Here is a 27869-nt window from a genome sequence, read left to right on the forward strand (position 1 = left end):
CAGAATAAAATGGTCTGTGGTTCACTGCAGCGTCTTTTTTCATTGCAGACAAAGTCTTTTCACTGAAAGAAAAAAATCCATGCTACTGCACTCCAGTTGACTACTGATGCTACATTTTCACCACCTCAGAAAGAACTAAGAGTTGCATCTCAAAAGACGCAGAGCCGTCACAATCAAGGATCATCATCCAACTCTCAAACTTGAGTTTCGCTTTGCAATTATTGACCTATTTAATCATTTTTTTTTCCTCCTGCAAGGTTACATATTCTGATGTGCAAGCCAATCTTGATCCCAAAGTAAATAATTAAGTACTTCTTATCCCAGTTTTGGTGTCTTGTTCCTTCCTCATTGGGGGGAAAAAATAGTAAACCTTGAGTTAGAAAACTCTGACCTGTACCACCTAGGCCAGTGTATTTCTTTTGAATTACATAAAATTCTGACGAGTTTCCTTTAAATTTTCAATAATTCAAAATTTGTATCTTTAAGTTTTTTAAATTAAAGTTTATTGGGGTAACAATTATTAGTAAAGTTACATAGATTTCAGGAGTACAATTCTGTATTACATCATCTATATGTCATATTGTACGTTCACCACCTGGAGTCAGTTCTCCTTCCATCACCATATATTTGATCCCCTTTACCCTCATCTACCACCCCCCTCTCCCCTAAATAATTCATTTTTAAATGATACTGCAAAATTGGTGGTTAACATCAATAGCAACAATAAAATACAATAAAAATTAAAACGTAATCCTCCCTAATACAAAACTACACTAGAAAAACCTTAGCAATTAGAATACTGTTACAATTAAAACATGAATAGTTAAGCAGATCAACAGAACAGAAAAGTCAAGAAATGGACACACAAGCATGTGTGATTTGATATATAATAAAAGTGGAGTTTCCAAAGGGGATACATGAATTGTTAAATAAATGGTTGGGAAAACCAGCAGCCATCTGAAAAAAAGTAAGTTGAGATCCTTACTTACCAAAATAAATTCAAGATGGATTAATAATTTAAATATAAAAACTGAAACCAAAGAAATACCAGAAGAAATTCTGGACAATTAAAAAATAAATAAGCAGCGGATAAATTCATCTGCAAGGAGAAATACAACATAATCCAAGCCAAAAGATGAACAATAAACTGGGAACAACTCCGATTCTTATCATAAGTAGAGCTTCGGTCCCTTATACACACAGTGACACAACTTGGTAGTAATAGCCTAATAGCAAAGGATAGAACAGTTCACAGAAAAGCTCTTATATATTCATGAAAAGATGTTCAACTCCTGTGAGAAATGCAAATTAAAACCACACGAGATACCATTTTTCACTTATCAGATTGGCAAAGATTAAGAAGTTTCAAGATATTCCACGCTGGCAAGGACGTAGACTAACAGGTACTCTTGTACCTTGATGGTGAGAGTATATATATCACCACAGCTTCATGGAAGATAATCTGCGGCAACATCCATTACGAGCACAAATGCATATAGCTTTTCATCTGGCAAGTCTATATTTAGAATTTCATCACATGTGAGCAAAATAATGTATATACAAAGCACATGCCTTACAGCATTGCTGCAAACAGAAAAATCAATAGGAAACTGATTCCACAAAATATGGAGTATCTGTGAAAAAAAAATACTATGTTTCTTTGTTTACAACTATAAATATACATGAAAAACTATACCTATACAGAGGAATCTTAAGACGCATAGTTACATGAAAAAAGCAAGATACATAGCAATATGTAAAGCCTGTTATTATTTGTGGTATTTTGAAGAGGGAGAAAAATATATAAAAAATAAAATAAAAAGGGGGAGAATGACAATACACACACACTTTTTTAAATGTATGAATAGAGTATCTCTGGAAAGAGGAACACCAATTTTCTCTGACTATGGTAGCTAGTGGCAGGAATTAGGAGGCTTTTCATTTTACCTGTTTCTGTCTTTTAAATTCAAGCCATGTATTACCCATGTGAAGATTATTTTTAATTCAGCAAAACATCTATAAGTGAAGCTGAAGATATTCACCAGAGCAAAGAATAAAAACCCAACACCTAGAAAACAGAAGATAAAAAGGAAGAAAATCAGAGGATTGCTCCAAAAGGACCAATATGTGAAAACAGGAATTCACGCAACAGAAAAAAGAAAAAGTTATCACAGACAATTCAAAAAAATTTTCATTAACTGAAAAACATAAATTTCTAGACTGGGAAGGCAAATCTGTGTTCAGAAAAATAAATGAAAACAGATCAATCAGAATACTTGGGATAAAAAAAAAAGATCCTAAAAGCTTTTAAAGAGAAGGGAAATTTTTAGATAGCAATCTTTTCAAAGTTCTGAGGGAAAAGGATTTCCAACCTAGAACTGTATACTTAGCAAAACTATCTGGGAAGAAGGGGGAGGGACATTTTAGACATGCCAAATCTCAAAAAATATACTTCATACATAATGTTTCTCAGAAGCTGTCGGCCTATGCTCTCTACCAAGGTAAGTGAGCAAGAGAGACCACTAGGAAAGAGAACGCCATGGGATCCAGGAAAGAGAAATGAAGGACATCTCTGGGTTGATGGGGACACTTCAAAAGGCATACATACCTTCAGGAGGAATGGATCAAACAGATAACTACCCTGAGGTTTTCAACATAAAGAGAAGAGGGTTAGGCTTCAATTTGGGGGTGAATCACTGAGAGGTACATCAAGCTAACAATTATTAACTCTGAGTGAGAACAAATTATATGAGGAAGGGAATATTCAAATTACACAACCCAGCTGTGAATTATTTTCATCGTCACAATAATATAAATATATACTAATCAAATAAAACTGTAACATTAAGAAATTTGAGGGGAAAAAAGTATTGGCATAAATTACAAGCTATATTCTCATCTTCCATAGTATGAAGACAATAAACATCCAAATTTGGATTTTTAAAAATAAAAAAAATAGAGTTATAAGCATGCTTTCTCAAAATAACCCCATTTTCACAGGTCTAAGCCAGTCAAATGTCAGCATTTTCTGATAGTTCAACAACATTAGACGAAAGACAACTTGTAAGTAGTTACCTCTAAGGGGAAAGAATCAGAGTGGGAGAGGTGGGGCCAAGAGCTACCATTTTCATTTACAAATGTGGTACAAATTGACATTTTAAAGTACACAAACACATAAAACATTGTTAAAAGTTTTCACAGAGTTGATATTCACGGTTTTTCACACCTGAGACTCAATGATGGGCTAACTGCACTGCATAATAATAAAAGCCTTATTTCAAATAACATCTAAGAACAGTCTATGGTTTTTAGGCCGACTGCTGCTCACCCGTGTGTTAGGAGAAATGCCTCAGACACAATGCCCGGATGATCCCATTCCTCAGAGTGAAGGATTTTTCGAATTTTTCTCATGAACTTGGTCATTTTCAAAATTTTCAAAGGACTAAAATCACAAAATAAAACCAGAAGTCCCAGTACTTTTGTGTTTTCTAACACATAATTCTTGTGAGAGGTGGAGTTAGGGATTTGTGTGGGTTTGTATGTAGAACTTAATTAAAAGCAACAGCAATAGGAAACTGAACTAATCTGTAAAAACCAATGGCTTTAAGTAATCAGATTTCAAAACAAACTAAAACGACTGATCCTTCGGATGGCAAATCCAATTTGTTAAAAACTAATTGTGCAGTTTCTAAGGAGTCATTCTGAAACCCCCAAGTCTAGTTCTAATGGATGAGCAGCCGCCACAGAAGTAGGGAAATTATCAGAACCCTTTGTTGTTTGCTCTCCTAGATCCCAGAGCCACATGCCTGAAGTAGAGTACATCATTTACTAGGGACATTAATTTGCATTTGGCCAACTCAAAAATATGAAATTCTAGATATTTTTGTAAGCATCTATGTGACAGAATTTGCTAAAAATACCTGATTTCAAAAGAGAGTTCTCCAAAAATGTCAAGCAAAATTGAAGTTCCAGGAAGATGTTTAAGACCATAGCTTTGGCTACCCCCTACGCACCCCCAAATGAAAAGCACACACTAAGACACCAGTCCTTATGTGTCCAGACTGAACACCCCATCATTAATTTAATCCTTTGGGTTTTCGCCAATAATCCCTTTTATTGAACAGTTGCAAGAAATTCTTCCAAGGATATTCTGTCAGAAATTAGGGTCCGTGGGTTTCAGAAGCAAGAGTTTGGGATTGACAATAGTAGTTTACGAGTACATGAATATTTGTACAGGTATAGTTCAAAGAAAAGCCTACAGAGAGAGAGAATATTGCTGTTTCAAAACACTGATCAAACCAGTAAATTGCACCCTACCTGAAACAACCGTGCTGACCTGGCTGAAGCTCAAAAGAAAACCAACTGTAAGCTAAGTCAAACAAATCTCTTTAATAATCTACTTCTCCTTTGTGGAGTGGATTTGAATTCTTCTGCACTATTCATTCTCAAAGGTTACTTGAAGGGTCTAAAGAAAATGCACAGTTATTGTCAAAAAAATAAACAAAAGTAACTACAGAACAACTTTTCATCAACTGAAGGACAGGGAGAGGGAATGGAGGCTAAGGGCTATATTAGTTTACTTACAAATGGAAGCAAAGAGTCACTCTCAGAATTGAGCATAAAACAGTTTCTGGCATTCGGGTCGCCAAAGCAGAAAAGGAAATATGAGTTATACAACTTCCACAACTGGGGGGAAAAATAAAAAGTCCCTATTCATCAGGAATACAAATGTTTTCCTAACAGTGACTTGAAACATACACTTCCTCACATGGGGGATTCTGAAAGGCATAGTCAGTAAATCCTCATCAGCACTTCATTCAACAACAAGTATCGATTACGTTAAGTGCCTTCTACCTTTCCAGGCTCTGTCCTAGGAGTTTAGCATATACCGGGGGTGCCAAACCAGTGTATACAAATGACTTACACTCATCTTTTGTTATCGGTATATACTGAGTATTACAGTTTTAATATATTTTTTTAAATGTGTGTACATTTCTTTGGCACCCTCTGCATATCAGCTGACAAACAAGATAAAGATCCCAGGCCTGGGGAAGCCCATATTCTACTGGAGTAACACAATAGATGAATTACATACTATAGGTTGGTGCAAAAGTAATTGCAGTTTAAAAGCTTAAAAATAAATGCAAAAACTACAGTTACTTTTGCACCAACCTAATATTATGCAATGGTACAAAAGAAAGAACAGGACTGGGTAAGGGAGACCAGGAGCAGTAGAAGGCAGATTGTAATTCTGAGTAGATACCATGTTTCCCCGAAAATAAGACCTAGCCGGACCATGAACTCTAATGCGTCTTTTGGAGCAAACATTAATATAAGACCCCGTCTTATTGTGCTGCAAGACCAGGCATAACATAACATAACATAACATAACATAACATAACATAACATAACATAACATAACACCGGGTGTAATGTAATGTAATGTAATGTAATGTAATATAATATAATAAAATAAAATAAAATAAAATAAAATATAATATAATATAATATAATATAATACCAGGTCTTATATTAGTGTTTGCTCCAAAAGATGCATTAGAGCTGATTGTCCGGCTAGGTCTTATTTTCGGGGAAACACGGTAGTCTAGGTACTGAGTAAGGACTCAGCATGAGCAGGCATGGAGACCAGAAGAGCGCTGCAGACAGAGGAAGCAGACAATGCAAAGGACCTCAGGGGAAGCACAAAGGCATGTTGGAGAAAGGGCAGGGATGCCAAAGGAGAGGGGGAAAGGGGTGAGTACAGGACTAGAAGTTGGAGAGTAACATGGGACCAGTTCAAGGAGCCACGAAATTCACTGTAAAAACCTTTCCTCTTATGGAAACAGAGAGCCAACAGAGGGTTTGTGTAGTGAAGTGCCACCATCTGACTTCCGTTTTTAAAAGATCATTGTCGAGTGTGGATTGCAAGGGCAGAAGCAGGAAACCAGTTATGACAGCGTTTACCTTCTGCCAGTTTAATCCCACCCTCAGTCCTGGGCCTGTAGAGCAGACCCCATGGCACCCCAGGAGCCCTTCCCCATCAGCAAAGGGCCCAGAAAGAGACTCCAGTCCTGAGTCTGAATACAAGGGACAGGGACCACAGTATCCCCCTTAGCATACATATCTGCTTGTGAGCAATAAGGGAGACAATGAGAGCACAGAAAGGAGTGGTACCTAGTGCTCTCTCCCTCTCCCCCCCGCTTCTCTCTTCTCTCTCTCTCTCTCTCTCTCTCTCTCTCTCTCTCTCTCTCTCTGAGGTACTTCATATAAGCAGGATCCTGTTAATAATTTGAAATGCACCAAGTAAGCATAATACTAGGGGTGCCAAAAAATGTATACACATGATTTGTATTCATCTTTTTATTGAGTATTACAATTTTAAGAGTTTTTTTTCTTTCTTAAAATGTATATACGTTTTTTTGGTACCCTCTGTATATGTATTTATATCCAAACTCATTCCAAAAAGGGCTTCAGACAACTTTCAAAGCTAGATTGAACTATATTTACATTAATTTTAAAAACAGAAAACCGTACTAAATTCAGAACAAGGGAAATATAATGGAATAGTAAATGAGGCCTAAAGTAGTTAGCAAAAATGACTATCGTGAAGTTCAACATGGTTGTTTAACAGTGGGATCTAAATTTGGCCAAAGCAACATGGAAATCACAATCTCTTATAAGATTCATACTGTTCGATCAATCAAATATTTTCTCAACAAAGCATTGCTTGATATGGAGGCTTAGGGCAACTTTTCTTCAAAAAAGGGCAGCTGAGAGACACAGCAGGGGTGGAAAAGTGCGAGAGTTTCTTGTGTCTGTTTCTTAAACTACTTCCCATCCCTCAATAATGTAAGCTGAGGACATAATACAGATTAATTCAGTAGAAGAAATTAGAGGAAAAAGTAAGTATGGCATTTTAAGTATCCGATATTTTGATGGAACTACCATGCAAAATCCTTTAGAATTTCATGAATGAACACTATTTCTCCAAAACAAGTTTTCATTCTTAGTTGGGGAAGTTGAAGCGCTTAGAAAGAACCCAGGGTGCATCATTCAGCACCAATCGAGGGTTGGTCTACTTACTAAAAAAGTCAGTAAAGCAGAAACTTGAACATTCTCATAAAAATTACAGGACCTATCCAAGACTTCTGCCTAAACAGATACGCCCCCTTCATACAAAAGAGTGTGAAGGTGAACCTATGGGAACGGCCAAGATTCCCCCCAGCACTACACCAAAAAAAGTTCTGAATCTCCTCAACATATACATGGTGAATAACCAATCAAGGCAATGAAGGTCTAGAGCTCACAGTAAGAATAGTTGCAATTTGCTATCTTTCTTTAAAGGATTCTGATTCTGTACTTTTTAAAGAAGAGAAAAATTTCCTAGTAAGGATATTAGCAACAGCTCAGCAATTTCACTTTTGAAAGAAAAATACCAGGGCATGTTTACTAAGCCCTAATCAATTTTAGTTTTGCCAAACCCCCTATCTCTACCCCTCCCTTGACAGCGCCACCTGCCTTTTTGGCTGCCAAGACTGTATTCATTCAGGCAATTAACAAAACAAAACAAAAAACCCAAAAAACTCAACAATGCCTAAATGAGATAGCAGCAATATACGGAAAAATCAAGAAATAAGGCCGGCCCAGTGGCTCAGGCGGTTAGAGCTCCATGCTCCTAACTCCGAAGGCTGCCAGTTCGATTCCCACATGGGCCAGTGGGCTCTCAACCACAAGGTTGTCAGTTCAATTCCTGGAGTCCCGCAAGGGATGGTGGGCAGCGACCCCTGCAACTAAGATTGAACACGGCACCTTGAGCTGAGCTGCCACTGAGCTCCCAGATGGCTCAGTTAATTGGAGCGCGTCCTCTCAACCACAAGGTTGCCAGTTCGACTCCTGTAAGGGATGGTGGGCTGCGCCCCCTATAACTAGCAACGGCAAGTGGACTTGGAGCTGAGCTGCGCCCTCCACAGCTAAGACTGAAAGGACAACAACTTGACTTGGAAAAAAGTCCTGGAAGTACACACTGTTCCCCAATAAAGTCCTGTTCCCCTTCCCCAATAAAATCTTAAAAAAAAAAAAAAAGAAAAGTCAAGAAAATAACAAGAGTAATTTCTTGATTAAAATACAGATCTAGGTCTTTGAGAAACAATGAGTGGAAAGTCACCAAATTGTGGGTACAACTCTCCAGCATAACAGATTAATCAGTCCTATACGAGAATTAGACCCTGTTTTCCACATCTAGGCACATTTCTGAAGCATAACCCTTTCAAAATAAAGATTTAATCAATTTTAAAAACTCTTTCTGCATCAGCATACAATCCATTAATCCTCTTTGAATTAAATATAGTTTTCCATTGCGGCAGATTTTGTTATTTCAATTATTTGCTGCCCTCTCCAAAACAGAATTTACCTCCCATTGTCATGTGACTTAGTGTCTCCCCATGGAAGAATTAATTATAGTTCCCTGCCCCATTGCTGGTAGGCTTAGCCATGTGACTTGCTTCAGCCAATTGAATGTGGACCTGACTGACATTCAAGCAGAAGCATTACGAGCCATGAATGGATGGGTCCTTTCCATTCTTACCCTGTCTTACTCCCATGAGATTATATCCAGACTGGGTGGCTCACTCAGCTTGGAACTAGAGTAAAGAAGACCTTTGGAGCAGAGCCATAGCTGTCATGTACAGTGAACAAGAGATTAAAATATATTGTTTTAAGCCCTTGAGCATCATTTAGTGTAAGCTGAGAAATGAAACCAACACCCTTTTTAAAAATGTTTTAATACTCAATGGAAAAATACATACTTGTAGTACCCTAATGAAGGTAGATGGACATGCAGGTCGTACTCTCAGTGAATGTTCACACACACCTTCTCCATAATAAATATAATAAACTGGAAATAATATCTATGTTTTTCTAATTAAACTTTTTGCCTTATAAATATGTGCTTTAGGGGGAACGGATGAAAATGTAAGTTACCGACCTTTAGAAGACCTTCTTGAGAACAATGGTAGGTTCAAAGAAGATAAGGTTCAGCAGCTCACCTTTCCCCAGTCACGTAATTAATCTCTAACTGATGGGGGGATAAAACAAGAATCAAGGTTATAAACTTAATTGGCCTACCAGTCTCCCAGCAAAACAAGGAAATGTAATTGCCTGGGATTTTATGGGATGTAGAAATCATTGCCAAAAAAGTCTAGATTAATTTTAGCTTTTTGGTATTAGTCCCTGCCTGGAAATCTTATTAACATAAGATCTGATGATACAAACAGTGTTTCAAATGATCGACTGAAACAGAACTTGATGAAAATTACTAGAACTCTCAATTTTTGTTTTCTAGAAGCCAAAGGAAAACAATGTCCAGTAAAAGACTCCTCTCACAGCTACTTTGATGGAAATATACATGAATGTATTGAAAAACTTAATTTCTAAAGGAAAAACATTCAAGACCACATCTGGCAAATTTGTGATGAGCTTTTGGCAAGCTGGCCGTCCAGAGAAACTCAGAGCAACTTATCAGGACTAACCTGACAGGTTGTCATTTCCAGAGGCTGTGGTGTGTGTCTGTTTTAATTGGAAGGGAACAAATGGGGGGGGGGGACGGTACAGGGAGAAGGTGCCTAGTGAAAGGTCAAGGGCAAAGCTAACAAATCAGATAAAGGCATAATCCAAGTCAAGGTTTACAGATCATATAAATTTTAAATCTACAGTTTACCCAAGAGACTGGGAGATAGAGCATGCTATACTCTGCCTTGAAATGTCCTGAATCTGGGGGCCCATGGTTCTCTCTACCAGGATTAGCAAGCCCATAATAGATATCAGAAAGGCTTTTTGCACTGGGAAATTCAAATCAAGTTAGGAACAATATTTCCTATAATGTGATACAAAGTTATACGCAGAAGGTGTCAATTGTCATGACTTTGGAAAATTACACCATAATCTAAAAATGGTACAAGGTAACAATAGTCTTGCCTCTGCAAGACTAGTTTGTAGTGGATGTTGGTAAAACCAGAGCTCAGGGAAACTTAGCAAGTTGCTTGGGGTATCATGTTTGGAAGCAGGCATGAAAGCCTGATTTTGTTGGGAGGGAACAAAGAATTTCCTGGGGACTTTTCCCCCTGCTCGAAATAATGGCTGGGGGAAAAAAGGAAGGGAAGAAGCAGACATTCAGCAGGAGAACATGTGGTAGGATGGCAACCACTTCCTTCCCACACATTTCCCTTTCTAGAAAAATCCATCCATCGTTAGCCTTGGCTGCTCTGTTTCCTACATGATCCCAGCCTCTCTGGCCATTGCTCACTTGACCACAGAGGGGAAAAAGGAAGTATACGCTAAGCCAATCAGGAGGGAGAATGAGAGGGCTAGAGAGCGTGAACGATAAGGTATAAAAAAGGAGTTAGGTTTGAAATGGGAGGTCATGAAAAGCAAGGGCTGAGCTGCCATTTTCTACCACCTGTGAGCTGAAGCAGAGAAAGGTGGTCCATAGAGAAAAGTCATAGAGAAAAGGAATGGTGCAAATGCCGGAGAGAAGATAACCATGAGTGCCCCCAGAGAAATCATACTCATAACTTCAGGTGCTAACTCCCCAATTCCCAGGAGGACTGGCTAAGCTCCTTGCTCTTGGGTTTCACTGTGTTTCAATGAGTTTCTCTTTTTTTTGCAGCCAATAAGTCTTATTGGTTTATTTTAAACTGGGGGGTTTTTGTTTGTTTGTTTGTTTGTTTTTCAGGAGGGCGCAGCTCACAGTGGCCCGTGCGGGGATGGAACCAGCAACCTTCATGTTATTAGCACCATGCTCTAACCCACTGTGCTAACCAGCCACCCTAAGTTTGGGTTTATTTTTAAATGCTTGATCTTAATAATCTTTTTAAATCAAAGAATAACATACAAACAGTAAAATACAAATATCTTAAATATTTATCATGATGAATTCTTACAAGGAACACATCCACGTCATCAGCCACTAGATCAAAGACAGAGGACATCACCTGGACCCCAGAGGCCCACGAGGCCCCTTCCCAGTCACTACAGCCCTGTACCGCCCCCTGCCCTAGTCTGTCACCATCGATTATTTTTTGTCTCTTTTGGAGCTTCATAAATGAAATCATATAATAGGGACACTTGTTTCTGACTGCTTTTACTCAATATAATAGCTGAGACAAGTCACGTACTGTGTAGCAGTAATTTGTTCTTTCTTTTTTTTATTGCTGTGTAGTATTTCATTGCGTAACCATACCCACAATTTACCCATTCATGGATATTCGGATTGTTTCTATTGTGTTTCTATTATTCCATTATCAACATTCTCATACAGGCTTCTGGCGCACATACCCCCTCATTCCTGTTGGGCATATATAGTATCTAGACATGTAAATACTAAACCACACGATACGCATTTGTTCAGCTTTATAAATAAGTCCAAAGAGCTTTCCAAAGTGGTTATATCAATTTACACTTCCGCTAACAATGTATGAGAGTTTGCGCTTTCTGTATCTTCATTAATATTTGGGTATCGGGTTTTTTAAAAAAATTTACTTTAGCCATTTGAGTGAGTATATTTTCGTATTTTATAGCAGTTTTAATTTTCTTTTTCCTGATGACTGATATTGAATGCCCCTTTTCTCTTTTTTAAAATTAGGCTATTTTTCTTATTTATTTGTAGCTGTTCTTTACATATTCTGGACAAGTTGCTTGTTGGATATATAGACGACAAATATCTTCTACTTTGTCATTTGCTTTTTCACTCTTAACCTGTAGTGCTGAATGAAAGTTGTTCATTTTAATGAACGTGAAAACAGGCAAAATAACCCATGTTGCTGTGAGACATAGGCGGAATCTTCTAGGTCCATCCAGCCACTGATTTAAAGAACGTTAAATTGTTAACTTGTTAACTGTACTGATCGGCCTTTGCACAGGCGCTGGGCTATAAATACAATGTTACCATTCTCACTTTCCCAAAGCTTCACACACAAAGAATCACCAACTTAACCAGTAGTGCCCTATAGTTTATCAAGTCTATTTATGCATTGTGTCCTGGAAACATTGTTATAAACGGTGAATGGTTTGAACCTCCAGCCCATAAAAGTCCCACAGCATGCTTCCAGCGCAGCTCAGCATAACCAGCAGCCTGGTGGAGTATTTCCCAGAAGAGACACTCAAAGCACCAACTGGGCGCCCAGAGACAAATACACAACCTCAACAACTTCCCAGCAACTGCCCATTATCTTAAACAACTAGTGAAAGTTTTCTTGGCCTGAGGCAGCAGGAGGAGCAACAAGCTTCTCAAGTGACCAGATTTCCACAATGCTCCCGCAAGGGTCACACTTCTCATCGATCATCTCAGCTCTCCTGTGTGCACTCTTCCTTATTCCCGTGTTACAGGCAAAAGCAGATTACTGTGTTCTTACACAGTTTACAGAGAAGGGCGAACGATGGTGCTATTTCATGGAGTTGGGGTTTCCCCCTGGACCCAGGTCCCTAAGTCTGCCTTTGTCCTTGTACTTGCTCCAGGGTTCTCCTTCCATCCCCTGTGCGCTGCCTGAGATCACAGCCCTTTCTCCGCTCCTCTGGCCATAAGCAAACAAGACATCTCTTTTAAGATTTTTTTCCAGGGAGTTTTATAGTCAGGAAATACTATATCCTGGGTGATCCTTCCTTTTCTTCCCTCAGGACTCCTCCCCTCCTCTCCCTCCAAACTGAGACACACTTAAACACAATGGCATCATGATATTGTTTCTTTACAGAAAAACAGAGGCAAAGGAAACACATGCCTGGCAGGAAGCAGCAGAATTGAGATTCTAGACAGAGCACAAGAATGTGACCAGTGCCTTATACTGAACCTCGACCCTTCAATATGACCTGATCCAAAATAAAGGTAAAAAATGGGGAAGAAATGGGAAAGAAAGAAATGCTCTGGGTCACTGAGGGGCAGGGAGAGAAAAGGAGATGTTTAGGATGAAGCATGGATTCAGCACCCTCCACCCAGCCTGGGACCCAAGCTTAAATACAGACATCACCTGTTAGTGACAGCTATAAGTCAGGACTCTAATGAGGGAAACAGTTGTTTGGTCAAATTGGGTATGAGGCCAGAGGTTCACAACACTTTTTTCTTTGAAAGAAAATGATTCATAAACCATAAACTACATAAGCTTTAAGCCCCGTAAGCAGTATTTCCTCCTTTAGCTAGCAAACGGGGGACAGGGCAGGAAAGAGTGACAGTTTGTTCCATTGTACGAAAGCCAATACTTTGTTGATTCATTCTGGGCTGGCTAAGAGTCCTCAAGGTCTTCTTACTCATTCTTGACTTCAAGAGGTGAACTGTTGGCACACCCCTTCCCAAGAACTGGTAGAAAAGATCCCAGACACAGTGACACTCTGTTTGGAGTGAGAGACCCTTTGGTTCTCTGGAAGGTGTGAAAAAGCTATAAATACATGGGATTCCACAGAAGGCAAACAAAAGCCTTCTAATTAGGTTTTCCTGGTTTCCCATTGAGTAACCAAATAGTAGCCTTTTGTTTCCCTAAGGTTGGCTAAAATGAACCTGAAAAACAAAAAGAAGCAGTTCTCTTTCTCCATTAGCCTAAAAATTAAAACTCTCTTGAAAAAAGGAGTCCCCTAAATTTGGGGAGGCCAACTTACAGCAGCCCCGTGACTCTAAGTTCACACACACACACACACACACACACAAACCAGAAGAGGTGTGCTTGGAGAGGACTGATGGAGAACAAACACCAGACTCAGATACATAGCTTGCAAGTGGGGTCAAATCTTGGTAGGACAAATCCTCTCATAACCAATGTATTGAAATGGTAGCTGATGGAAGCATGGCATTCCTGAGCATGACGGGCTAGGTTACCATGTGGTCAGCTCCTAAACCCCTAAGATAATGGATGAATCAGTACCTTCATGCAGATCTGGCAGCCTTAGTATGCTACTGATGCGACTATGTATATCCACTGAACAAGTCCCTTTGAACGGGAAGCTTCACCTAGTCCTTGCCTCCCATCTGGCCACTCCACACAAAGCCTCTGCTATTCCTCAGCCAGTGCCCCTGCACTGGGCCTCCCCCCCACGTGCCGCCATTCCCAGCACTGCCAACAATTCTCACATCCCACTCGAGACCACAACTGCTCCCCTTTCTCCTCCTACTCCCAACACAAATATAGTGGAGCACAAGTAACTTCATACGACTTCATTAATGCAATAACCATGAAGTCCCTCAACCTAAAAAAAAAAAAAAAAAAAAAAAAGTTTTAAATGTACAAAACTTTCACAGCAGTAAACTATTTGAATTGCCTCTCCCAGTGGGTACTGAAACCCTGCCAGGGCTAGGAAACGTTGAGTTGTAGTAAATAAACTTCAATCATTTCTCTCCCAACCTCCTCTCCTTGACAGGGATTCAGCAAACTCTCCTCCCACTCCTGAATTATAACTCTGAAAGGAGATCAAAGTGTGGTGTCTCTGGAGGCAGAGAAATCTTATTCTGCCCTCAAGGTCAGAAGCCTGGAGTCTCCAAAGACTCTTTAGGTTATGCCACCCAGGATTTAATCTCGTCACCCAGAGGCCACACAGTACCCACAAATGCTTGAAGGTATTGAAGACCACAGTGTCTACCCCTTGATCAGCAATACCCCTAACATTTAAGGGAAGATGGAACATACACGCTGGCTCAGTACAAAGCTAGGGTGCATTCTTCAAGAGGGATGAAACCTTTAAAAAGAAAAAATTGGGAAGATAAAAGAAGTGCCCTAAATAGAAGCTAAAGGATGAAATTTCAAAAGGCCAACAGGAAATAAAACAAACTTAACACACCAAATCATACGTTAAGTTGCCTAAAAACTACTCATTTCATTCTCTAAGAAATGACAAAAACTTTGAGCACTGCCACTGAAGCTACAATGTCCCACTTACCCCTGTGTTGACAACCACCTTTCCTTTTTTCCTTTAAAAATTTTACACCAAGAGCTCAATTTCTTTTTTTTTTTTTTACATTTTCACATGGAAATTTAATTCCTGGCCAACGACAGAGTACGACTAAGCCAAATCCCCCTATAAAAATGTCACAGTGAATGGCAAAAACAATAGATTGATTTAACAAATTAAAAGAGTTGAAAGAGTAAGACAGCATGAGCAAACTTCCGTCTTCAAATACACTGAATACCTTAATTCTCAAAAACAGTAGAACTTATTCATAAACTCCTGTTCTTTAAACTTTTATGAACTCTTGAGATGTATCTCCCACCAAATTAAAAGAAAAAAATCCCATAAGAAATGAATTTTATAGCACGGAGAAAGAGAAAAGCTGTATCACTTTGAAAACTGCTATCGAGTCTCTAGATGAATACTTTCACTGGCCTACCTTTTCTATTTCAATAGTTTCACTGGCCTACCTTTTCTATTTCAATAGTTTCACTGGCCTACCTTTTCTATTTCACTATGCTACAAAATAAAAACGAGTATCAGCACTTTCTGAGGTGCTCATCTTCATTAGTCTGGATAATTCAATAAACCACATTTACCCGATTGGCTGAAATATGACAACCGATAATAACAAGTATCGGCTAGAATGTGTAGCAATTCGAACTCACACACCACTGTTGAGAATAAAAATCGATAAAACCTCTGTGGCACTTTCTACTGCATCTGAACCGTGTGGCCCAATGATTCCACTTTCAGGTACATACCAAATGTACATAATACACCAGAAAACATGCACAAACGTGTTCATGACAGCACTGTTCACATTGGTCCAAAACTGGAAAGAACTCAAAGTACATCTCCAGTAGGATGGATAAACAGTGGTACATTCACACAATAAAGCAACGAAAACGAAGCAGAGGCACATAAAACAACATGGGCCAATCTTACAAACATAACCTGGCGAGAAGCCAGACACAAAAGAGTACACATTCTGTGATTCTAGGCGTTTGCATATAAAGTTCAAAAACCAGCAAAAGTAACCTCTGATGTTAGAAGGCGATCCTTTGGGTGAGAGAAGTGAGTGGAACGGGATATGACGCAAAGATAATCAGCTTGGGTCTATGGCTCTGTTTTGGGGAAGGGACATGAGGAAATTATTTGGCTGAAAAGTGAGTCACAGCATCACCTAATAGGGACAATCCCAGCCCCTCAAAAGGGCTACTCTTTAGCAGTTTTTTTTCTCTTTTTAATGGGAAAGAGCAGCTCTATTGAGAAGAATATGGGGGTGGGGGGGAGAATATGGATGAATTCAAGCTTGATTTCTATTTTTGCTCTAATTGTTTTTTCATGTTTTCCCCAAGGTTATATAGAGTGAACCAGTCAGAAGTAGCAACAGAAATCTGAACAAATTTAACCAAAAGTGTAATGCAAACATCAAAAGTTTACGTTCTTTGCCTCTAATCAAGCCAAAAATTATATGAAATAAAGATCAAAAGGGGTTTTATCTGCAATACACAATAAACGTAAACCAACAAGAATAGAGGTTCTTGGGTGCTTCTCAGGGGATGAGATAATTATAAAAAGAGATTAGTATGTCTTCTGAGAGTTAAACTAAACCCCATTGCTCAATTCCATTAACTAAATGAATTTAAAAAAAACAAAACAAAACAAAAAACCTTCCAACAGAGCTATAGGCTTCCTGACGCTGTTTGAAATCTATAACTATTTCCAATCAACTGATTGCTTCTGTAATGAACAAAGCACGAGAATATTTATTTCTGACAGATTATCTGTTTTAAGCTTCTTTATCAGTGAGAATATCATGTGCTTCCAGCATCCATTCTTTAAAATGCAAAGCTCAAGGAAGGATAAGACAAACAAGTATCTGAGTTTAAAAGCCAAAGAGAAAATAAAAACTGTTGGATTAAGTCGCTAGCGATACTCACGCCACGCTCCCATAGTGGCTAGAATGTTTTACTAAGAGCCTCATCGTCAGGCTTCCCCTATTCACGACAGTTCTGCTGCTCTCCTTCAGTGTCCCTCCCAAACACACATGTACACAGCACAACAAACCTGGGCTTTTCCACCTTGTCCTGGCTGCCTCAAGTAAGAAATGCTATTTAAAATTATAAACGTAACTGGAAAAAGAGAACTAAAAATCATACGATTAGGTAATAAATATTACGAGGCAGAGGGTAGAGAAAGAGAAGAGAGGTGGGAGGTAATGTAAGTCCCCTTTCTTCCTTAGCAGGGTGTCAATAGCTTTGTCCAACTTGTGAAATCAAGTAGAGTCTGTGGCTGTTTAAAAAGAAGGCTGCAGATTCTTGGACACTCTTCCCATCATGTGGTAGGTCTATGCCCCCGCCCCCCTGAATCTGAGCAGGCTTTGTGACTGCTCCAACCAATAGAACTTGGTAGAAGGGAAGTTATGTAACTTCTGAGGCTCGGTCATAAAAGGCCATGAAGCTTCCAACTGCTTTGGGCAAGGTGGTCACATCTTGAGTTAATGACATGTGTCAACATGAAAGGTATTTTGGGATGAGATTAACATTTTAATCAGTGAACTTTGGGTAAAGCAGATTGCCCCCTCCGCAATGTGGGTGGGTCTCATCCGATCAGGTGAAGCCTGACTAGGACAAAAAGACAGGCCCCTCCAAGCAAGAAGAATTCTCCGGCAGACTGCCTTTGGTCTGCATCTGCGCCCCTGGCTCTCCTGAGGCTGCAGGCCCACACGGCCAGTTTGGGACTGGCCAGCCTTTATACTCATGTGAGCCAATTCCTTACAACATAAAGCTCTTCCTATAGACACATACACATCCAACCGGTTCTGTTTCTCTAAAGGACCCTGACGTATATGAGTACAGTCCTGCACCACATAAGGGTGTGTCAATCAACATCAGAACGCGTATACAAGGGTGATCCCAAAAGCTGGTAATGGGTCTGAGAAATTCCTATCACTAGTGACATCGTCACCATCAGACAGGTGTAGCACAACACACTACTCACGTGTGTGGTGAGGCGGGTGTACACAAACCTATTGTGCTGCCCATCGCATCACAGGAGAGCACATGCAATTCTGGACAGTACATAGCATTTGATGATGATAATAATGACTACGTCCCTGACGCATACAGTATTTACTATGCTATACTTTTTACCGTTATTTTAGAGTGTACTCTTTCTACGCACTAAAAAAGTGTGCTGTAAAACAGTATGCCGTGTTACGTGAGAAGCAGCCTCACACACCTCGTGATTACTTTGTCTCTTGATTGTATCATTTTCTCTTGTGCTTGATTTAATCTTGTGTTTTGGACAGTCACATGCTGTCCGGGTTAGCCTAGGAGCAACAGGCTGTATACCATGCAGCCTACGGGTGTAGCAGGCTGGACCACGTAGGTTTGTGTAAGTGCACTCTTTGATGTTCGCACAATGATGAAATTGCCTAATGACGTATTTCTTAGAATGTGTCCCCGTTGTTAAGTGAACATGACCGTACATGGAGGAATCTGGGGGCCGTCTAGGTAGTCTAACTATCTAGGGCCACCATGGGGAAGTCACCATATGTGGGTGCTCTGATCGACAGTCAACACTGAGCCCAGGCTTCCGGCCTTCCCCTGCCCAGGCATATGACACGGGAGCAAAGCTTTCTTGGACCCTGCTGATCAGCCCATTCACCAGCTGGGTACCACTGAGACATCACAAGGAGCAGAAGCACCAGCCAAGCCCTGCCTGAATCCCAGACCCACAGAATCCGTAATGCCATGAAATAATTGTGTAAGCCACTGTGTTTTGAGGTAATTTGTTCAATGATAACCACCAGAAGAACTAAAATCATAAATAGGTTGTCAACAGTTAACACACCTAAGAAGAGACTGTACTCTAAGCTGGAATCAGAGAGGAGTGATGGGTTTTCGTTTTCATTTTAAGCCCTCCCCTCCTTTTTTTGTATTATTCTATGTGTAAATATAACTTCAGAAATTTAATAACACTGTATTGTATAACTGAAATTTGCTAAGAGAGTAGAATTTAAGTGTTCTCACACACACAAAATATATATATAGTGATGGATGTGCTAATTAACTAGATGAGAGGAATTTGATATATAAATAAAATCACCAGCATGGATGCTTTAAATATCTTACAATTTGGTCAATTATACCTCAATAAAGCTGGGGGGAAAATAAACTTTAAAAATTACAGAAACAACAAACGTGTTTAGCACATACTGTGTATCAGGCAGTCTTCTAAGTATTCTATGTGTTTTTAACTCATTTAATCCTCACAATAATTCCACAAGGGGGGTGCTTTTATTATGCTCATTGTCCAGATGGGAAGTTGAGGCACAGAGAGGTTCAGTAACTGTGCCAAAGGTCGCACAGCAAGCAGCAGAACCTAGATTCAAACTAGACAATCCGAGTCCAGAGCTACATTTCCACAAAGATCACCAGGCTGGTTCAGCAGTCACGAGCCACTGGACAAAGGTACAATCTCAAATTGCCATTCACCTGGGTCTCCAAGCATGTGACTCCACACCTATCGTGTGTCAAGCACTGAGGGGCTGCCTTGCTTCTTTAAAAGCTAGTGCCTAAACTGCAATGCCCTTTATTCTACTCTCCACCTGGACACATTTTTCAAGGTCCAACCTCCCTGAATATCACTCAAATCTCTCTACTCAGCATTAATTTCTCCATCCCCTACATTTCCAGAATGAGCCATTTGTATCACATATTTCCATCCTTCTGCCTCCTACTACAATTCTGTATCTTTATATCTCCCCACTTGCTATGAACCCTGTGAGGCTCTTAGCTCTCAGTATTTTTTCTGCTTTTATATTAGTTTGCTTATTTTCAGTATCTTCCAGAAAAAGAGATGGTAAGGAAACACCATCATCCCCATTGTCCAGAGTGGCCTGTGCACCATTCATTGCTCCCCTTGAGATGGCTCAGTGGTCTCTTTTCTTCAAAGACACCTGCCCCCTAGCCAATTTCTAAAGAAAGACTCCCTAAAGCTCAGCTCAAGTCTTACGGTTTAGGGAAGCCAATCCTATCGAACCAGACTAGAAAGACATCTTTTGACTCAGAACTCATACAAGCACTCAATATCTGTTAAATGAACGAAACACTCCTTTGTCATACATAAGAATTCTGCCTAAGTGGTATCATTCATTTTTATACATAATTTCTGGACATAAACTACTTAATGGTATGATCTTTCTTATATTCCCTAAAGCTCCTGGCTCGGTACCTTTACAAAAGGAATCCTATGAAGAAAAATAGTACGTGATTGGTAAGTGAGATTACAACAAAAGTTCCATTTACGCTATTTATCAAGAAGATATCAGGGTCAACTTTACCATTATTTTGAGAATTGTAATTTAAACCGGTGAGACACTTTTCCACAAATAACATATTAGCAATTTAAAGATTTTTTTAAATCAATTCTGCACTAGATTCGTGGACAACTCAATACTGTGGTAGCAGTTTAACAATAAGCATCCAGCATCACCAAAAGGAAAGTCTCTAGTGTATGACATAATCCAAAAGAAGTGGAAAAAACTATATGTACAAAGATGATCGCTGCAGCAATACACACTAGCAAAACTATAAACATTAACACTGCTTCCCAGTGATGTGGCATTATTAAATAAAAACATACCCATGGGATTGTGGACAGGTACAGGGATTAAAAAGTCATGGAGATTGGAGCAATATTAAGACATAGGGTCAAGACATAAATAAAATACTAAATGGAACATTAGGATTATGACTCCATAAAAACAGGAACAGACATGGAAAAGCACTGCAATTGAACACAACAGAAACGTCAGTCTGCTGAGACGGGGCAATTATCGGCCACCTTCTGTCCATTTGCCCAAATCTCTGTAGGCCTACTGCTTTTGCAATTTAAAGAAGGATAGGACAGAACTCTCACACACCTGCTGGTAGAAATATAAACTATACAACTGCTTTGGATTCTGTCTGGTAGTATCTTCCAAACTGAACACTAGTTTAGAACTCAGAAATTCTACTCCTGATTATTCGTATGTACCCAATACCAGTGTGTACTCACACATGTGTACCAGGCATGCACTAGAATACTCAAAGTCACACTGTTCACCACTGACAAAATTTGGAAACTACTCAAATTCCAATCGACCCTAGAATAGATAAATTGGGTTGTAATCACGCAATGGAATCCTAGCCAGCCATGGTAATGACTGAACGACAGCCACGTGCACCAACATGGCTAAATCTCACAAGCAACCATGTTGAGAGAAAGAAGCCAGATATATTAAAAAAAAATACATACTCTATGATGTCATGTAGACAGAGCATAAAAACAGGCAAAACTCATCTACGATTGGATGGGAACAAGAGCATGAGGGGCCTTCTGCAATATGGCCGGATTCTGTTTGTTGATCTTGCTGCGAGTTATAAATTTACGCTCCCTTTGTGAAAATCTGACACACTGTACACTTAAGATTTGCATGTATGCTATAGTTCAAGTTTTAGATTATTTTTTTAAATGACATAAGCCAAGCCACCCACACAAGAGGCATAAAATTTCCTGTAACATTTGAAACCAAGTTGGCGCCTTTATTTGATTGGAGAGCAGAAGAGAAGAGTGGCGGTTGTTGCGTAATTCACTTAGTTTCAACTCTGCTCACTAAAATGAGATTTTTAAAACATGCACAAATAATCCAGCAAATGCCTGAGTGAAGTATCTGTTAATTTTTCACTGAAACCCTTTTGGCTGCTTTTGCATCTGCTCATCCTAGAATTACTCTATTTTAACAGACACTCCCCTTCCAGCTAGTCTCCCTGTCCCTCCCCAAATCCTTGAATTTCCTTCAACTATATACCCTTTCCTAGCCTCCGCCTCTCCAGACTAGGGGGTTAATGCCTGAGCACTTCAGCTCACATGCCTATTTGTGGGCAGATGCTGATACAAAAATGAACTAAATCTTGAATGTATTGATTCTAGTAGCCTCTTGCCAAAGAAGGTTTCCTTCTTTGGGGCCATTTTGGATGATTTAAAACTATTTTTAAATCTGCAGTCCTTTTTTCCCCCTAACATCTCCCTCACCCCAACACACACACACACACACACACACACACACACACACACACAGAGGAACTACTTTTGCTGAAGCAGAACCTCAAGTAGAGTGATTTGTGGGCCTGGCAAATCTAGAGTGCAGAAAGTGTCCCAAAGCACCCCTTTGCCCTTTGGGGATAAAATGCATTCCTAACTTGTGTATCTTTAAAGGGGGCAATTATTCTTCCACTGGGGGCTTCTCCTCCATCCTTAGACATTTTAATCTTGACATAGGGCAACCCACACTTCATTTTCCTTCCACTGCCACAGCGGCAACACCTTTCCCCCAAATCTATTAACTGAAAAAGGGCTGAAGTTAATAATCTCTGTTTTCTCATTGAACCTCTACCTTGGGAAAACTTCACCTTAAAATGACGGAGTATTAGGTTGGGGAGGGGGAAACGGGGAGCGACTGCTAATGGGTAACTGCTAATGGGTAGGGACTTTCTTTTTGGAAAAAAATATCTGGAATGCGATAGTAATGTGTAACTTTGTGAATATACTAAAACCACTGAATTGTACACTTTAAAGGGGCAAATCTATGGCATGTTTATTATATCTCACTTTTAAAAATAAAAGGTGGGAGTGCCCAACTTTTTTAGAGCAAGGTGGGTGAAAGGAACAACTAGCAAGCAAAATGCTAAGTACCACCGAAAAAATCAAGTTGAATAAACTCATGAATTAAACATGAGAAAACAAGTCCTGATTTCAATCCAGCTCAGAGTGAGGGGAGGGCAAGAAAGTCCACAATTATCGATCTGGATGATCAACCTTCCTTATTCGTCTCAGCGCTCTCGTTCTGATATATTTCATTAATTAATACAAGAGGAACCTCCGTGGAGACTACGTGCAGAGGGCGAGCGCTGGGGGACGCCACAGATTGTTTTTCATGCTAACTCGGCCAAAGCCGTCACCCCGGTGCAGCAGAGCTCTTGCTGACCTGCAGGACGCCCCACGAGGAGTTGCCTCTGCAAGTCCCACCGGGACCCAGGTGGGGGGGGATGAACGGTCAAGGGGAGGCAGCTGCCCGGAAGGCAGAATTCCCTGCGTGCTTGCTAAGGGGAAGGTAGAAGGGGCCATTGAGGGACCAAATCCGCTTAAGGAAGCTCGTACCCTCCTTCGGCCTGACGCCGCGGATCCTCCAGAAGCCCACGCTGTCCCGACCCGGTTCGGAGGGGTCGGGAGGCCCAGAGCTCCCACACCCCGCCCCCACTTCCCGGACCCTCCAACCCTGGCCGGGGCCATCTCCGAGTCGGCCGAGGGCGACCCGAGGCCACCTGCCGCTCGGGGACAGAAGGATAAAGGGGTCGACCGCCAGACTGTCGTACGGAACAGAGCAGAGAACTTCACCGGGACACGTCTCGGAGAGGATCTCTTACCCCATCCCGCACAGAGAAGGGGCTCAGGGCCACCCGTGCCCCCCCGCCGCCCCCCGGCCCGGCCCAGACTCCCCGCTGCCCCGAGCCTAGCGCGCCGCGCTCCGGTCCCCACGGGCCGAGCCCCGCCGACACGGCTCGCGCCAACCCAGGCAGCCGCACAGTCCAAGCAACCTTTCGGACCCGGCCGACAGGCAGGCCCGCCCTGCGGCCGTCGGGGCGGCCCGGGCGGGCCGGCGTCCGCGGGGTGCCCTCCACCCTCGCCACTGCCGCCGTGCGCCCCCGGCGCGCGCCAAGTTTGCCCGGCTGGGCGCGGGGCCGCCCGCGAACCCCGCGGGGGGTGTGCGGTGAACGTCGGCGCCCCACACCCCCGCGCGCACCCCCTGGGGAAAAGGGTGCCGCGTCGCCCCGGCTCCACTCACCTCCGGGCGCACCTCCCAACCTGCCGCGCCGGCCGCGGGCTCAATGGCTCCGCCGGGCTCCGGACCTCGGCGGAGGGGCGGGGCACAGGGGGCGGAGCCAGCCCGGCTCGCCAGCGCCAGAATTAAACCCCGAAACGCTCAGCATCCACCTGGGCCCGGCAGCCAGCGCTCGGGAGAAGAAACCGGGGGAGAGTGGCAAGCCGCAGACGCAGGGTGGGAAACGACTGCGGCTGCGTCCCGGCGTGGGGCAGGAGGGAGCCCCGGGAGGCTCCTGAGACCTGCGGGGACCCGGCTCTCCGCGGAGCTTCTTTGTACCGCGGGCCGGCCGGCGGGCAGACCCCAGTGCGCCTGCGCGGGCTCCCACCCCGCCGTGCCCAACAGGCACCTTCGCGCACCTCCGCCGCGGCACCCCTCCCGCGGGCCTCGGCACAGCCAGAACCTCCCACAGGTTTCTTCTGCCCACGTGTCTGTACTTTTTGCCCCGGAGGGAGGGAAAAAGCCCACCCCCCAGTGACACTTGCGTCAGTTCAGACCTATTATCTCTGACCCGGAGGCGTCCCTGGACGGCGGAGGGTGGCACGTGAACACTCCGCCCAAGTGCCTTTTGCCTGCCGCCTCCCTCCACTCCGCTAAGGATTTGCTCTGCGGCCGTGGGGTCGTTTTCTGATACCGGGTGAGAGGGCGACTCTGCAGAGTGCAGGGCTTTCGTTTCCTGCAGGTGCCTGGGTGGGACAGTTTCTGGGGGGGTCAGAAACCGCCCGCCGTCCCCTGGACCGGCATTGTATCCTCCGTGAGTTCTCTCCTGCTCGGCCTCAGGGCAGAGGAAATCCTCCGTGGAAAGGAGAGCATCCCGAGGGTACAGACGTTCGTGGGACTCCAAAGAAGACGCAGGGCCTGCCTCCGGAACTGAGGACCTAGCTAGGACGTCAAACACTCAATTCGGAGCAATCTCACCAGATTGAGATTGAGTCTTCTTTCTAGTTGAGGATGGTTTGAATAAACTAGACAAGGAGGACCGACTTTATAAAAACCAAGTAATTACCAAGATAAACAACAGGCCAGCTCTCACTGATTTTCTTTGGGGAGGGGCTCCCCCTAGCTCTCCAGCACTGCACACACCCAGCAGGGCTTTACCCAAGTCACAATATTTTTGCAAGTAGGTTGAAGTGATGAGTCATCAAATCTCACAAGATGAAATGCTGGCCTCTGAGGAAAAGAGCCTTGAAATCAGTGCTTCCCTACATGGTGGTGTCAAAGCATACCTGCAAATTTCTGAAATTGATGGCCCCTGCCTACTAAAAGGACAGGCAAAGGGCAGCTCAAAGGTTTTGAGGGCAGGAAATCTTAATTTTAGTCTCAGCTCCTTTGCCAGCTCACCAGGTGAGAGTTAGCAAACTCCTCCTGGGCCTCAGTTTCTTCATCTGTAGAACAGGGTACATGGATTCAGTAGGTTGTCTCTAAAATCTCCTCAACCCCCAATTATCTATGAATTTATTTAAAAAAATACTTCTTCCCAAGGTGATGAGGGGTAAAGGAAAATGAGAGGGCTCCTGCATACACAAAGTATCCTGCACCCTTTATTTCTCCTTCCTTACATTTAGTAAGCACTTATTTAATAGGGCCTCAAAAGTAGGCAAACCTAATCAACTAAAAGTTTATGGCAGATTCTGAATTTTTAGTGGATTTATATTTTACAATTTCATTTTTAGTAATTTTTCTAGTGAGACACAATTCACGGATACAATACCATATAAGTTAATCTTTATACAAGTCAGTGACTTTGAATATAGTCACAGTTATGTAACCCTCACCACTATCATCATTCCCATTAAAAAAAAAACCCTTGCAGTCATTCCCCAGCTCACCCACTCCCACTCTTAGCTCCAGGCAACCACCAAGCTACTTTCTCTATGGATTTGCCTGTTCTGGACATTTCATAGAAATAGAAACACACAATATGTAGCCTTTGGGTCTGGCTTCTTGAATTTAACAAATTTAACATCCATGCTGTAGCAATATCAATACTTCATTCCTTTTTATAGCCAAATCATAGTCCATTGTATGGATAATACCACATTTTGTTTATCCATTCATGCACTGATGGACATTTTGGATTTTTTCCACTTTTTGGCTCTTAAGAATAATGCTACTATGAATATTTATGTACAAGTTTTTGTGTAAACATGTTTTCATTTCTCTTGAGTTTATACCTAGGAGTAGAATTTCTTGGCTAAATACAACTATAATAAACTTTTTGAGGAACAAACTTTTCCAAAGTGACTGTACTATTTTACATTCCTGTTATGAGGGTTTTAATTTCTCCAAATCCTTGACAATAGTTGTTATTGTTAACTTTTGGAATATATATATACATATATATGTATATATATGTATGTATATATGTATATATATGTATATATATGTATGTATATATGTATATAGATAGATAGATAGATAGATAGATAGATAGATAGATAGATAGATAGATAGATATCTACATATATATCCTAGTGGGTATGAAGTGGTATCTGGTGGTTTTAATTTGCATTTTCCTAATGACTATTGACATTGAGCACCGTTTCATATCATTATTTGCCATTTTTATATCTTCTTTGGAGAAACATCTATTCAATCCTTTGCCCATTTTTAAATTGGTTTATGTGTCTTTTTATTGTTGAATGGTAACAGGTCTTAACTTATATCTGATAGGTGATAGTAGTTCTTTTCTGATATATGATTTGTAATATTTTTCTCCCAATCTGTGGGTTGTCTTTTCACTTTCTTGATAGTGTCCTTTGAAACATATATGCTTTTAATTTGATAGTCATATATTTTTACAATATATCATAAGCTAACACTTATGTTATAAGCTAATACTTAATACTTTTTCAGACTATAAAAGTAATGCATGCCCATTACTGAAAAAATATAAAAAGGACAAAGAAAAAATAATCATTTATGGGTCTATCATTTAGATATAGCCACCATTAAGATTATAGCAAATTTCCTTCAGGCCCTTTTTTAACACACATTATTTATTTATTTGATATCACACCAAATGGCATCATGTGGCCCTACACTCTACCCTTGGGTTCCTAACAAGGACTGTCTTACTGGCAGCATCCTCTTACTCAGAACCTTTTCCTCCCCCTCCTTCCCCATCAAAACTAATTTTTCCTATGTCTATTCCCTGTGGATTCAGTTAAGCCAGAAGTGTCCAAACTTTTTTCAACATTTTTTACCAAGGGCCATATGCAGTAAAATACACAAACAGCCAGGCCACTCACTCAAGGTGAAGTACGCATTGCCTCACCTGGTTTATTTAAGTAAACTAAATATATTTTTGGAATTTGCTGTGGGCCAATTAACAATGGATTGCGGACCGCAGTAGGCCCATGGGCCGCAGTTTTGAAACCCCCGAGTTAAGCTAATCTAGTACATTAATAATGAACTTGTCCATAAGTTATACAAGCTTTGCGGTTAAAAGGCATCTTCTCTGGTTCTGAGATACACCCTATCAGACCATTTCCATGGTGGACCTTCATGTAATACAACTAGTCATCTGCCGTATACTAGGAATTGTGTGCAAATACCAGCAGCCAACTTTAACCTCCCTGAGCCCTAAGCTCCTTGTCTATCAAATGGAAATAATACCACCATGCCTGCTTAGCCTCCTCACTGTAAGGATCCAACCTCACAGAGTGAGTTGGACCAGAATAGGCCTTGGGGATGGTGCAGACCCCTAGAACCCTGAATGCTCCGTACACTAGGCCCACTCAGGTACATGGCAGCGAGGAGATAAATCAGGAGAGGGTGAGGAAGACACTCAGGTAAGAGGTCACCGAAGACATACCAGACCTTTGGGACAGGTAGAATTAGGGCAGACCCTGAAAGTAATTTTCTTCCTCATACTCTTCATTTCACTTTTTTTTTTTAACAGTGGATACCACAGTTATCATTGAAATTTTTAAAAACGTTTTTGTCATTCTCAAATATTTTAGAGATATGAGGGTAGGGGTTTTGTCTGGCTTCATGCCAGAGTATTAAAGAGAAT

The 27869-nt window shown here is 41.3% G+C and overlaps 1 protein-coding gene across 3 annotated transcripts in view; it reads right to left on the reverse strand.

The window, feature by feature from the left end:
- The window catches only part of KANK1 (KN motif and ankyrin repeat domains 1), a gene marked incomplete at its 3' end in the record, with an annotated part of 188063 nt that extends 164176 nt beyond the window's left edge, over positions 1-23887 (reverse strand). For all 3 annotated transcript variants that reach the window (XM_081066307.1, XM_081066305.1, XM_081066302.1), the window contains exon 1: positions 23816-23887. The remainder of the gene's footprint in view (positions 1-23815) is intronic.
- Between the last annotated feature and the right edge of the window lie 3982 nt (positions 23888-27869).

The sequence above is a fragment of the Rhinolophus hipposideros genome (genome assembly GCF_964194185.1).
Source record: "Rhinolophus hipposideros genome assembly, chromosome: 11".
Classification (NCBI taxonomy): Eukaryota; Metazoa; Chordata; class Mammalia; order Chiroptera; family Rhinolophidae; genus Rhinolophus; species Rhinolophus hipposideros.